We start from the raw sequence: 13,615 nt of genomic DNA, 5'->3' as shown, positions 1-13,615 counted from the left end.
GAGAGGGAACCTTATCTAACTTAAACCAGAGGGACAGAAAGAAAGAGGGTGAACCCAAAAATGATTGCTCAGAGACTTCTTGGAGTTCTCGGTTATGATGCATTTAAATATCAACTCTGTCTTAGAAGTCCTTTGAGAGAAGTAAAAATGGGCACAAATGAAAAATGTAAGATAATTTGTGTGTCTTCTGAAATGAGGACGCAAAGTCCCTTCTTTGGGTTTTGATATTAAAATTCATGTTCCATTTTACATAGATGTGTGCAGTTTCTAGTTTAATAGAATATTTCTGTATATTTATGTAGCATTTGGGCCAATCAGACACACAATTGTTCATTAAACTTACCAAATCAATTATTCATTAGATAATCACAGACCCCCTCACCCAATCCACCACAGTGGGTGCCGGGACATCTCCGCCCACCAGGCCCCAGGTTACTATGGCAACCAGGACAACTCTGCCAGACTTTATGACCTAAAAGTATAGAAGAATCTCCCCCTACTTAATTCTCTCTAAAAACAAACACATACTGCTGTAGGAAATGACCTCTTTCATTAATTCTTAGACAAACCTTTATGTGAACAAACACACATATCCTCAGGTCATTGCATATATTATTACTGTTCTCGTATATTGTCTTTTGTATTGTATACTGTTTTATGCATGTGTTATGACAGATCACTAGTTAGTATAACCCCACCTATACCATGTTTGGTCTCTTTGAATTCATATTTTGATGACCTAAAAGATGGTGTATATCATATGCTGATATCTATGCAACATATTAGTGTTTTGAAGAATCTTTAGTAGTTTTGCATCAACACCCAATTGAACACATTTGCATTACATATGCAAAATACCATGCTCTGAGACAAAGAGTTGTAAACTTTCCCTCCAAAAGTAAAAGTCACCACTGGCTCTGTGACCTCAATAGGAGGTAAAGGCCTTACACCAGTGACCCACCTGGTGCTTTTCAGTCTCTTCGCTCGTCTTTCATCATGTGAGTCTTCTGGTTGTTAAGTCCCAGAGCTGGCACAGTTGTGCCTGGCAGGCCTCAGAAGCCGGTCTGTGGTTCTTCTAGATCCTAAGAAGATGAGAAGGATGAGCTAGAACTCTTTGGGACTCATAAGTTTGCGCCAAGATTTGGCCTTGTCTTTTCATTCACCAAAGACCTCAGAATTTCAGCTGGGTCTCTCACTCAGCTCTTCTCTCTTCTTCACTTTCCACCTGGGAAGAAACTCCCAATCACCACCCAATTAGAAGTTCATCACTCTTCAAACCCAGAAGAACGTGATTGCAAGTCCAAACCTTGAAACCATCAAGACCTTTAGCCGAGACTGCATCCAGACACTTGTCAACGACCAAGACAATGCAAGTATCATACATTTAACTAAACCAACAGAGGTTTTGTATAAGCTGTAGTATAAGCTGTTGAAAACTGGCACTGATGGTTTCACTCAAAGGTTAACTGACTCTTTTTCCATAACGTCATTCCCTGTTTTTCTAATGATTTCTTTCATCCACTTTGCTCCCTTTTGGTGTGTACGTGTGAGTGCATGTGTTTGCTTGTTAGACTACTTTGTCTTTAGTTAATAAAACTATTCTGCACAAATTACACGAGTTTCTGATTCTGCCTTGTAAATTAATGTCCCTTTATGGTTCCGATCAATGCCCTAATGCATTAATGCTGTAGGAATGTTATTTTCTGTGGCCACGAAAATATCATTGCTTAGAGTTGATGTGAAATTACACTAAATGTTGATTGGTTGATGACAATATTAATTCTGCTAGTTACTACTGGCAGCTGATATAAATAATTGTAATTAATCATAATTAATTGTAATTATTTATATACATTTCCCTTTTGAGCTAATTTGCTACATTTATATTAACATGGCATTTATTAAAACCAGGGCACCTCAAAGTTTCAACAAGTTTAATTATTATTTAATTATGCAGATTTGCAGACCATTTGTGAACATACGAAAAGGACACTGTCAGGCTAATTGGCCAATAGCATAATGGAGAAGTGTTATTTTAGTGTCATTTAGGGTTTTTTTTTTTTTTTTGGTAGTAGCAGCAGCAGTAGTAGTAATTTTATTGTATGTTTTTGTAATTGTCTACATTATTTACTTATTTACATCAAATGAAACTAAATGAGAAAAAAGTGCATGAGCAATACCAGACAACTAAATGGAGGAAACCAAGCAACTTAAATACTGGGCAAATGAGGGAAATAATGAACAACACTTGTGCAGATCAAATGAATAAACATGACATCTGATAAGTGGTGGGAAAAATTAACAAAGGGAACCAATGACCACAAACTTAAAGTCCAAGAAATTTAAATTAAGATGGAAATAACTGAATGTCTGTGACATAGGAGATCTGAGATTGAAACAGTACATTTTACATGTGAGAAAAAAAAAGTCTCCATTTGCACTGCTTTTAATCTCATTGCTTTTAAGAGGAATCTTTTGAGATCTGTACCAAAACATCTGCGAATGGGGAGTATATAGAAAGAAAAGAAAATGAGCAATCTGAGAGGGAGTAGGAAAATGCTAGGGAAAAAAAATGACAAACTCTGTGAAATGTGTTGCCTTTTTCATGTCATTACTCCTACGCTATCGGCTCAGTGAACATCACATCACCTGCCACGGTGGGAGATGGGTGGACATGGGGGCGGGTGGCGTCGGGTGAAGACGTCAGTACATGATTGACATTTTGCCCAGTGAGTTGTGACTGAGGCGTGGAGAAGGAGAAAGCGACTGGTCTTTCCTCTAACTTCATTATTTTAGCCTATAGTGCTCAGAGCTAATGCAGGCCACGGCCACCACAGGAAGTATTCTAAGTATCATACGGAGAATGTGGCCTGCATAATGCCATCTGTATTTACTTGCAAAGCAGTCGGATATGGAAAAGACTTTCTTGAGATAACCATGTATCAATTTAAAAGTCGTATAGACCTCGCTTGGAGCTGCCACTACTGCTGGTTTATTCATTGAGTTAGTATGCAGCAGGAACAACAGAAACAAATGCATCGCCTTCACAGTTCTGTAGTTTGCGAAAAAACAGCTTAAAGTCTTACAAGTTTGTAATCTATTTTATGTATGTATGTATGCATGTATGTATGTATTTATTTATTTATTTATTTATTATATTATTTATTTATTTTTCTTTAAGGACATTCCTCTTAATCCTGGTGATCATATTTGATTTTTTTTTTTTTTTTTTGAATAAATAAATTAATAAATTAATAATGGATAATCAAGTAAACTTAAAGAGGTCATGAACTGAGAATTTCCCTTGATTTTTTGACATATAACAGGTCAACACACTATTGTAATAATAATAATAATAATAATAATAATAATAATAATAATAATAATAATAATTTAAAAAATGTATTGTGTTGTGTAAGTTGTGAAAAAATCACTGATTATAATGGTTTCTGTTGTCTTTAGTCGCACTGCACCACTCACATTGCCAGTGAAGACACAAGGTAACATAAAGAAAGAGTTTCAGATCATGCCAGTGAAACAGTTTTTGCTTTACTTTATTGCAAATTCATTTTTAAACAAGACAGTTCAACACAGGCTTTTCAGAGAGACTGCAACTAAAACAATGCAGTGCTGAGTCTGACTATACTGGATTCAGTTTCAACACATATATATGAGTAAACATGTTTTTACCACTGTTAAAAGAGAAGTCCACTTTCAAAACAAAGATTCGCATATAATGTACTCACCCCCTTTTCATCCAAGATGTTCATGTCTTTCTTTCTTCAGTTGTAAAGAAATTATGTTTTTTTAGGAAAACATTTCTGCATTTTTCTCCATATAGTGGACTGGTATGGTGCCCCGATTTTGAACTTCCAAAATGCAGTTTAAATGCAACTTCAAATGACCCCAAATGCTATTGTAAACGATCCCAGCCGAGGAAGAAGGGTCTTATCTGGCTAAACGATCGGTAATTTTCATTAAGAAAAAATACAATTTAAATATTTTTTAATCTCAAATGCTCATCTTGCCTTTCTCTCCATGAACTCTGTGTATTCTGGCTCATGACAGTTAGGGTATGTCAGAAAACTCCAATCGTATTTTCTCCCTCAACTTCAAAAATCATTTCAAAATCATCCTACATCATTGCAGAAGTTCCGACCCAGTCTTTGCAATGCGAACATGCAAAGAAGATCAAACACCCTTAACAAAGGTAAAACAGCGATATAGGACGATTTCGAAGTTGAGGGAGAACATGAGATGGGAGTTTTTAACTGTCATGAATCAAAAAAACAAAACAAAACAAAACAAAAAAACAGTCCAAGCACAGTAAGACACGGCGAGTGTTTGGCATTAAAAAGTATATAAATTGCATTTTTTTAAAATAAAAATAATCGATCGTTTGGCTAGATAAGACCCTTCTTCCTCGGCTGGGATTGTTTAGAACCGCATTTGGGATTGTTTGTAGCCGCATTTAAACTGCATTTTGGAAGTTCTAAATTGGGCACCATAGCAGTCCATTATATGGAGAAAAACGCTGAAAAGTTGTCCTCAAAAAAACATAATTTCTTTACGACTGAAGAAAGAAAGACATGAACATCTTGGATGACAAGGGGGTGAGTACATTATTTGTAAATTGTTGTTCTGGAATTGGAGTTCTCCTTTAAATTGTCTCTTCCCATTCGTTTGATTTATACTGAGTATTTATATGTTTTTAACCCAAATGACTCCTGTTGTTAAAATTTTGCTAACATTATAAGTGGACCTCAGAGAACATTATAAAATAATTTAAAGAATGCAGGTCTTTAATTTGCTTGAGTCCAATAAGTGTCAATCTTGAAATATTACAATGTAAATTATTCTTATGTCTATAAAAATCATTTCATATCATGGGTATGACGATATACTAAAAACAGAAACTTTTTTACTTTGTGTTTTTCCCGTACAGACAAAATGTTATCAAAACGATACCAATTCACACGGATCCGCAAAAATGGCTAAAAATGCTGTATTATGTATGGCAGGCCAGTAGTTGGCGATGTTATAAAGAAACACACAGAATCAATTTAAAGTACGTATGAACATGACGTCACCATTTTCAATAACTTGCACTTTGAAACCCATTTTCATTCCCCAAAAACGCCATTGTTGTTGAATGACGTGTCCAAATGTTGTGCACAAAAAGTTTTCTGTTTTAAAAACAGTGTTATGTAAATGACAGAAGGTTAAAGTTTTGATCATGCTGATGATTTAGAGCCCTTAGAAATGTGTTTCAAATAAACAGATTGTTTGGTAACACCTTTGTATAGGGAACAATTCTCAGTATTAATTAGTTGCTTATTAGCATACCAATTATTAACATATTGGCTGTTTATTAGTGCTTATATAGCACATATTCTGCATGACCACATTTTACATCCCTAATCCTACCCAGTAACTAAACTTAACAACTACCTTACTAACTAAGCAGCAAATTAGGAGTTTATTGAGGCAAAAGTCATAGTTAATTGTTTGCTAATAGCGAGAACTGGACTTTAAAATACAGTTGGACTGTTTGTTTTATCAGATGCAACTGGCCCTTGTTTAGCGTCATGCAGAAGTCAAACGTAATGGTATGGATTTTATTTTTCCTTCTCTTTTATATGGCTGTCGGTATTTACAGAACAAGCCAATTGATTTGCATCCAAAATAGGTAGCAGGTGGAGACAGCAATGCTTATTTGTCTCTAACAAAGGAAAATGACATGCTACTGTAGCCCTTTATCATGCTTCATTGATCTGGTCAGGATAAGGTTGGACAGATACTTCACATCATCAGATATGTTTACCAACCTTCAGCCCTGGTGCCTCAATAGGGCCAAGCTCCTCAGCCATCTCACCGTCATCTTCAGAGAGCTGTGTTATTGAAAAGCGCGGGTGGTGCTGATGTGCAGCCCACTCAGAGATTTTAGGTTGCTATGCTTTATCTTGAGCTCTATTTATTTATTTATTTATTTCATTAACTGCCTACGCTCCAGCATGGACCGCACTGGCGATGAGATGCTTGTCCACCGGCACCAGCGATAGGCTCCCGCCCCGAGCTAGTGGGTGGCGCAGATAATTTGCTTAATTTGTTGCCCGTCAGTGTCAAGCCATGGATCAAAGCACTGGTAAATCGCTCTGACGTGGTGATCGTCAGGGAAGCAGACTCACAGGACACCCTCCAGCTAAACTGCTGGTGTTTGCCTTCCCGCGAAGAGAAGACACACGGTATGTGTAAACCGCAAGAGTCCGCCAGCTGGCATTCGACCGACCTTAAACGTTTAAATGTGGTTGAAATAATGTCAGTTTATGAAAAAACATTCATTCAACGTCAAAACAACGTTGAATACCAAATGGTTGAAATGGTGTTGTTAACTCACTACGGATTCAACATAGAAATAAAAATAAATGTTTTAGTTGTACGTCAAATCAACATTATTTTTACAACCATGACTTTTAAACATTTTGTTGAAATATCCCTAGTGAAAAAAAGTATACTTTATTGTATTTGTAATATATTTCCTGTTTCAATAGTACATTGCAAATATACTAACCAAAAATTGTACTAACTTTAAATATATAAAAAGTGTATTACCACCATGCTTTTACCTATTTTCACAATACAACTTTTAACACACTTTAAAATAATTGTAATTTAGTATATTTTCTAAAAAATATATTTTCTAAAAATATACTTGAAATGTAGTTTTGTTTGTTTTTAAAAGTGTATTTATTTGCGCTTTATTTAAATATATTTTAGTATTATTTTTAACTGTGTGCTGAAATGTAACAATGCATTGAAAGTATACTTTTAAAGTACATTATTAAATAACTTGTTAGTATGCTTTAAGTTAAATTTTGGAGTAATTTTTAAGTGTACTTCATGCTTGCAACAGAAAGTAATAAAACATATGATAAATGCATAAATGCAAGCCCATTTAAAACATTATTAAATGAAGTGTATGCATACAAAAGGCTACTCTTGTAATTGTGATTTAAGTATTTTAATAAATTTATACAATGTCACAGAGAGGTCCATGTACATCAATGCATTTATAATTTTATACCAACAGCACACCATACGAACACAAGAAAAAAAAAAAAAATAGTATTCCTTGCTGTAAAAACACTAGTAAGTTTACTCTATTTTAACCAAAATGTTGAGTTTACTAAATTTTTTTCATTGTTGCTGAAATATTAGAACAGATATTTCCCATAACTAATGAAATTTAAGTAAAATTACTCAAAATGTCCAAGACATGCTGTTACGCATGCGCCCTGGGCGACAATTGCCCCTCCCCCACGTCGCAGAAGCACAACGGCTGAGGATTCAACGTGTTTGCAGAGGATCTATTTCGGTAAAATCAAGGTAAAAGCTTTTAATTTAAGTCTCATTTTCTGTTTTTTTTTTCTTGTTAGTCCTTATGATGGTTAGATTTTATGCACTTTGTTGCATGCTGTTTTGTGGAACATCTTAGCCCATTCAAAGAACTCAAACACGGTTGACCCTGCACATTATTTGAAGCGATTTCTGTTCAAACCAGTTAACTTAATGTCCGCTTCATATCTGTAAAATTAGCTGCTGGTTGTCTATTAATTACTATGTTATCCATTCGTGCTAGTGATAAGTTACGAGAATAGGAGTAATTTGAACGACGGTTGTTTCATGTGACGTTTTGCAGAATTCAAAATTCAGTGAGAAGTAAACAAAACACTTCAAACCATGAGAGAGCTAGAGAGCGCGCAATCCGGTCAGTGTACAAACGGATGGAAAAGAACGCTACATCTTCAGACGGGTTCTTTTAAAATAACTCTTTTTAACTTGACACGGCGATTTTGAAAGCAACTATGAGTGCTAAACTGTAGTCAAGCCGTAGCATTATTTGTTAGAAATACCTGGTTGCGACGAAAATAGTATGCGTGCTTAGTATGATAATTACGGTAATGTGCAGGCAGTAACAAACAACACGCATTCTGAGATTGTCAACGAGTCTTTAGCAGACCCATCACCCCCACCTCCTCAAGCAGAGTATATATAACATTGAAACTTATTTAAATGTAAGTTAACGATCTTAGTTTTAAAATACCAGATGTTTCCATTTACATCACATAAGAAAAAAAAAAAAAAAAAACACTCTATACATTTGGTTTTGTTTTTTCAGTGTTCACTGATTTTTGATTAATGGATAACACTTTTTTATTATTTTAGAATACCAGTTGATGACTGCTGTCCAGTGGAAATGTAAGTTCAGATGCTTTAGTTTATGTTTGTTACAAGTGCTATGTTTGTGACATAACAGACATTCTTTACATTTGTGTTTACTTTGCAGAGAGGATCTACTTAGATAAATGTAAGATGAATGCAGTAAATGAGACTTAAAAGCATTTATTTCATTTTCTTCCACAGATCGATCATCTTGCTTGATAAAACCTCAATATATCATCAGGAGCAACCGGTATTAATTTTGTGCTCCTTGATATGTTTTTTCCCTCCAAAAATGGACAGTCTCTGACTTAAATTGTATCAATCACCAAAGGCCACATTTTCAGCTAAAAATCTTCTTTGCTGTTCTGCTGAAGAAAAATACTCATGAACATCTTGGGTGGCGTAAGGGTGAGTAAATTAATAGCTAATTTTTATTTTTGAGTGAACTTTTTCTTTAACTGAGCCAGATGATGTGTCAGATTTTATTCAGTTTGCATACTCGACACAAGTAACAATAAATGTCAGTGTCCTTTCAAAGACTGTAAATTTAATACAAATGTGTATTTAATACCCTTGATGACTTTTCACTGAAAGATTTATTTTCCTCATCAAAACCTGTTTTTTTTTTCCTTTTCCAAAATTTTCAAAACCCTATTCCTTTTCAAAAAGTGTGTTTATGGATTGTGTCCTTCAAAATGTTAATAGCCACTCAATGTTTGTTCTTAGATCTTTGCAGGATTCAGTCGCATATCTCGGATCTGAGTTCTGCGCAGCACTGGACACAGACTCTGCACTTTTGACATTTTCTAGAAAAAAGGATTTTAAATTTCACATCAAGTTAATTAAAAGGTATCTCTTTATCATGTTGGCTGTAGTTGTCATCTTTAAATCATGATTTGCTTATGATTGTTATCCTCAGCCTGTCTCTATTTTTTTTTTAGTCATCTGATGTTTCCACTGCAGTACTTCAGGGCCTTTCAGTCATCCTGGAGAATGACCCAGAGGAATTTTACAGGATGTGTTTCGTAAGTATTACTGGATTTTCTGCTCTCATCATTTTGTTTTATTCAATATGAATATAGTTCAGGTTATGAAAAATTGCCAAAGGTTCTGTGTATTATTTTTTTTTTTTTTTTTTTTTTTTGCAGTAGATGCTATATTTGTCTTTTGTGAAACAGTTTATTACTGAAATTGGTGTAAATGCTTTAACTTCGCGAAATTGTGTTGAGTGATCACAAACATCATTACAGACTTTACACACTTTGAAATAAACTTCTTGAAATAAAGAGCCTAGTTCACACAAAAATGGAAATTAGCCCATGATTTACTCACTCTCAAGGCATCCTAGGTGTATATTAGGGCTGCACGATAAATCACATGTGATTGTCATGCGCATCTCGACAGTAAAGATGGTTCTGTGATTAGAAGTAAATCTCCATCACATGCATTCAGATGGAGCGGAATTTAATACACAGAGCCTTAGTTCACTGACAAGCTACGCAATATCGCGTTCATAATCGAATGCGATTCATCTGCGAGTATGAACATGATATTGTGTAGCTCGTCAGCGAACTAAGGCTCTGTGTATTAAATTTCGCTCTATCTGAATGCACGTGATGGAGATTTACTACTAATCACATAACCGTCTTTACTGACAAGATGTGCATGACAATCGCATGCAATTTATCGTACAGCCCTATTGTATGACTTTCTTCTTTCAGACCAATACAATCAGAGTTATATTAAAAAATATCCTGGCTCTTCCAAGCTTTATAATGTCAGTGGGTGGCTGTTTCTGTTCAACAGTTTAATGAAGTGCAGTAAAATGCGTCCATCCATAATAAAACATGCCTCACACAGCTCCGAGAGGTGAATACAGGCCTTCTGTAGCGAATATATGATTTTGTACGAAAAATGTCCATATTTAAAACCATACACTTTTCTCTCACTTCCGCTAACTGTCATAGGCAGAAGCCATCCCGGGCAGCTGATGTAGGATGTGCGTGTGCGTATGCGCCGGTGATTAGTGACAAACATGGAAGCACAGGACAGAGCGAAATGAAACACCAGTAACGAATTAGAAGTACAAAACAAAGATCCATAAAGAAGAATGTCGGAGGATTTCAATATAAACCAAGAGCAAACTGGTTTTCTTTTGCTAAAGTAAGGAAACTTTGCTTCCTTTGCTCCTGTAAACAAACTTTTCTTTGCTAGTCGAAACTTACATTTCGACTAGCATATTTACACCAGCGCATGCACACAAACGTCCTACAACATCCACCTGGAAAGGCTTGCACGTATGACAGTTAGTGGAAGTGAGAGAAAAGTGTTTATAACGTTTTAAATGTGTATATTTTTCTTTAAAAAATGCATCGATCCACTACAGAAGGCCTTTATTCATGTGTGAGGCACATTTTATTATGGATGGATGCGCTTTCTTGCACTCCTTTTGAACTGTTGAACAGAAACACCCGCCCATTGCCATGGAAAGCGTGGAAGAGCCAGGACATTTTTTTAATGTTACTCTGATTGGATTGGTCTGAAAGAATGAAGTCATACACACCTAGGATGCCTTGAGGGCGAGTAAATCATGGGCTAATTTTAATTTTTGGGTGAACAAACCCTTTAAGATAAAATCATGTAAATGATGGGTGTGATCCATCACTCCATAACAAGAGAGAAAATGCTCTTAGCATTCTTAGCATGTTGTAAAAAAAAAAAAAAAAAAAAAAAAAAAGTTCTGTAAATCTATAATGTTGAAAACAATGTACAAAAAATGTAGTCCATGGAACTTGTGTGTAATATTCCAAGACTTCCAAGACAAGGCATGCAGTAATAGTTGACACAAATGATAATTTACACTTTTGCTCTGATTGAAATCATGTATTGTGAAATGTCACTATCACACTATAAATCTCGTCATCTTTCTTTGGTGATCATAATTTAAAGCTTAATTACATTTCCTTGTGCTTGATGTTTGCACAGATCATTGTACACTCACTCTGGTCATCAATATGAATCAATTTGCTTATAAATGAAAAGCATTAAAAGTTCCTTGTCAATGTATGCTTTTAGAACATTTCCAGTATTGAAATGGAGAAATTTACACTGTACCTATTTTATTTCTCTACTTAGGATGTGGATGCAGACTTCAGTCAAGCAGTTGTAGACCTGCTCACAGTTCTACCAGAGGACATGCCCTCATTGTGGATGCAATAAAGGCAATCATGGAGGGAAGAATTGTCATGGATGGGTTTGAAAGGCCTGTATTTTATTTTTGCTGTTCTGTTTGCATGCCATTCTGAAAATGCTCTATTGTTTAACAGTGTTCCAGTGGGTCCAGATAATGTTATGACAACAAAGTGTTGTTTAGTCAAGAAGTCTGTAAAGAGTATTATAAGAACACAGATGTTTTAAAAGCTAATTTTTATTATTGTGATATTCTTAAAGTTTTTTACAAAAATAAACTGTTGAGAATTTCAAACTTGTGTTAAGTTCATTTCATGCTGGTTGAACGAATAAAAATACGTTCAGTTTACTTAAAGAAAATGTGGAAACCGATTGCACAAAATGTTTTAAGTTCCCATAGCTTAAAATGGCAGATTAAATCCATGTTGAGAATAACAGCATTTAAGATGTTTGCACAACACAAAATAACACTATTAGTTAATAGAATTAATAAAGTAATCTTACTATTAAATCTTAAGTAAGATTAGTAAATGTCCTGGAGTATGTTAACTAGAAATGACATTAATCTAACTTGATATTTATTAGATAATTTACTCTGTAAGAGTTTGCTTTCTTTACTTTAAACTGATTATTAAATTAACTTTAGTTTTACCTTTAAGTTTGCTTTAACAAAATAAGGCAATCTGTTTCCAAACTTTTTTTAAGTAAGCTGAACTTATTAGGATTTACAGTGTACGGGACAGGAAGTTCAGCTACTAGTTTGTGATGTCACAAGTACAGCCAAGTAAACACTATTGCATGGCCAAAAATTGAATTTCACTCACACTGTTTTAATGACCCTGACAACGAGTGCATTCAGCATTGGGGAAAAAAATTGCATATTTTTACTCAAAAATAATATATTTATGGTGTGTTTCTTGTATATTTTGAAGACACCCTTAATTAATTTGTAATATACTTGTAATACAAACAAAGTACACTTTAATATCACTAATCAAGCATGCAATTAGCTTACACAGCATATACTTACTTAAAGTATACTAAGTATACTTGAAGTTGTTCCAATTTAGCACATAAAAGTACACTAAATACACTTACAGTTATGCTTTACTACAATTTAATTACAACTAAAATATACTTAGCACAAAATTAGTTGTTCCAAAATAGCACACTTCAAGTTAACTAATCAGTAACACACTTGAAGTATGCTGACAATTAGTCTGGCTGCAAGTATACTTAGCATATTTTTTTTTTTCACTAGGGATATCAGTAGAAAAATAACGTTCCAACATCCAAACAATGCTGATCAATAAACTGTTGAAAAGCAGGACTTTAGTGACGTTGAAATTTTAACGTTGATTGGATTTGCAAAATCTAAACTAAAATCAATATTGATTCAATGTTGGCAAATTCACCTATGTTGACAAACGTGACGTTGGAATGACGTTGCTATTTCAACGTTGATTCGATTTGCAAAATCTAAACAAAATCCAACGGTTATCCAACACTGACACCTGACGTTGATTCAACGCTGACTCCACGTTAAAATGCCAGAACAAATTACATGACAGAAATTGTAGTCAGTAACGTAATCCATTACATTACACATTTTAAGTATAATTGGATTACTTTTAGATTACTTTTGACCTAACTTGTTTATCACATTGTTTCAAATATTCTTGTACCATATTGACATAAAAATACTTAATAAAAGACATTACATTTGTTGTTTTTAACAACATGAAGTGCATTAAATCTTATATATTATGTCAAGGTTTCCCAAACGAGTGTTTGTAAAGGAACTGCAGGGGGTTTAGGAGTTTAATTGAAAATGAAATTAATGAAAAGCTAATAATTAATTAAATCATAAAAAAAGAGTTAAATTAAAATAAATTTTAAAATCAATCAATATAAACATCTGTTTACCTGCATGTCATGTGACCATAACCAACATCAAAGAACTAATGAACATGCAAATGTGACATTTAATTATTAAAAGATTTATTTTTATTTTTATGAATTTGCATTTTATTGTTTAAAAGACAAAACGCCTTTCAAAGATACATGGATAAATAGCCCACTGAGTTATAATTTAAATAAAAAAATCAGTGTGCTCATCAGTAGTTAATGCAATGTTGAAACACTTCTTAAACCTGAAATGATTTTTGTAAATCCATTGGTCAAATGCTGTGTCGCTAGCTGA

The 13,615-nt window shown here is 34.3% G+C and overlaps 1 long non-coding RNA gene across 2 annotated transcripts; it reads left to right on the top strand.

Moving 5' to 3' along the window:
* The first annotated feature begins 7,317 nt into the window (after window positions 1–7,317).
* LOC127180515 (uncharacterized) lies at window positions 7,318–12,388 on the top strand. Of its 2 annotated transcripts, none has more exons than XR_007829657.1 (6): window positions 7,318–7,386; window positions 8,227–8,259; window positions 8,425–8,631; window positions 8,950–9,072; window positions 9,165–9,248; window positions 11,359–12,384. It is a non-coding gene; the product is annotated as an uncharacterized LOC127180515 (long non-coding RNA). The 2 variants fall into 2 exon arrangements; XR_007829658.1 differs by having other exon boundaries at window positions 7,324–7,386; window positions 9,165–9,252; window positions 11,359–12,388.
* The last annotated feature ends 1,227 nt before the right edge of the window (window positions 12,389–13,615 follow it).

The sequence above is a fragment of the Labeo rohita genome, chromosome 18, assembly GCF_022985175.1.
Source record: "Labeo rohita strain BAU-BD-2019 chromosome 18, IGBB_LRoh.1.0, whole genome shotgun sequence".
Classification (NCBI taxonomy): domain Eukaryota; kingdom Metazoa; phylum Chordata; class Actinopteri; order Cypriniformes; family Cyprinidae; genus Labeo; species Labeo rohita.
This window is presented reverse-complemented; position numbering and strand designations above follow the sequence as displayed.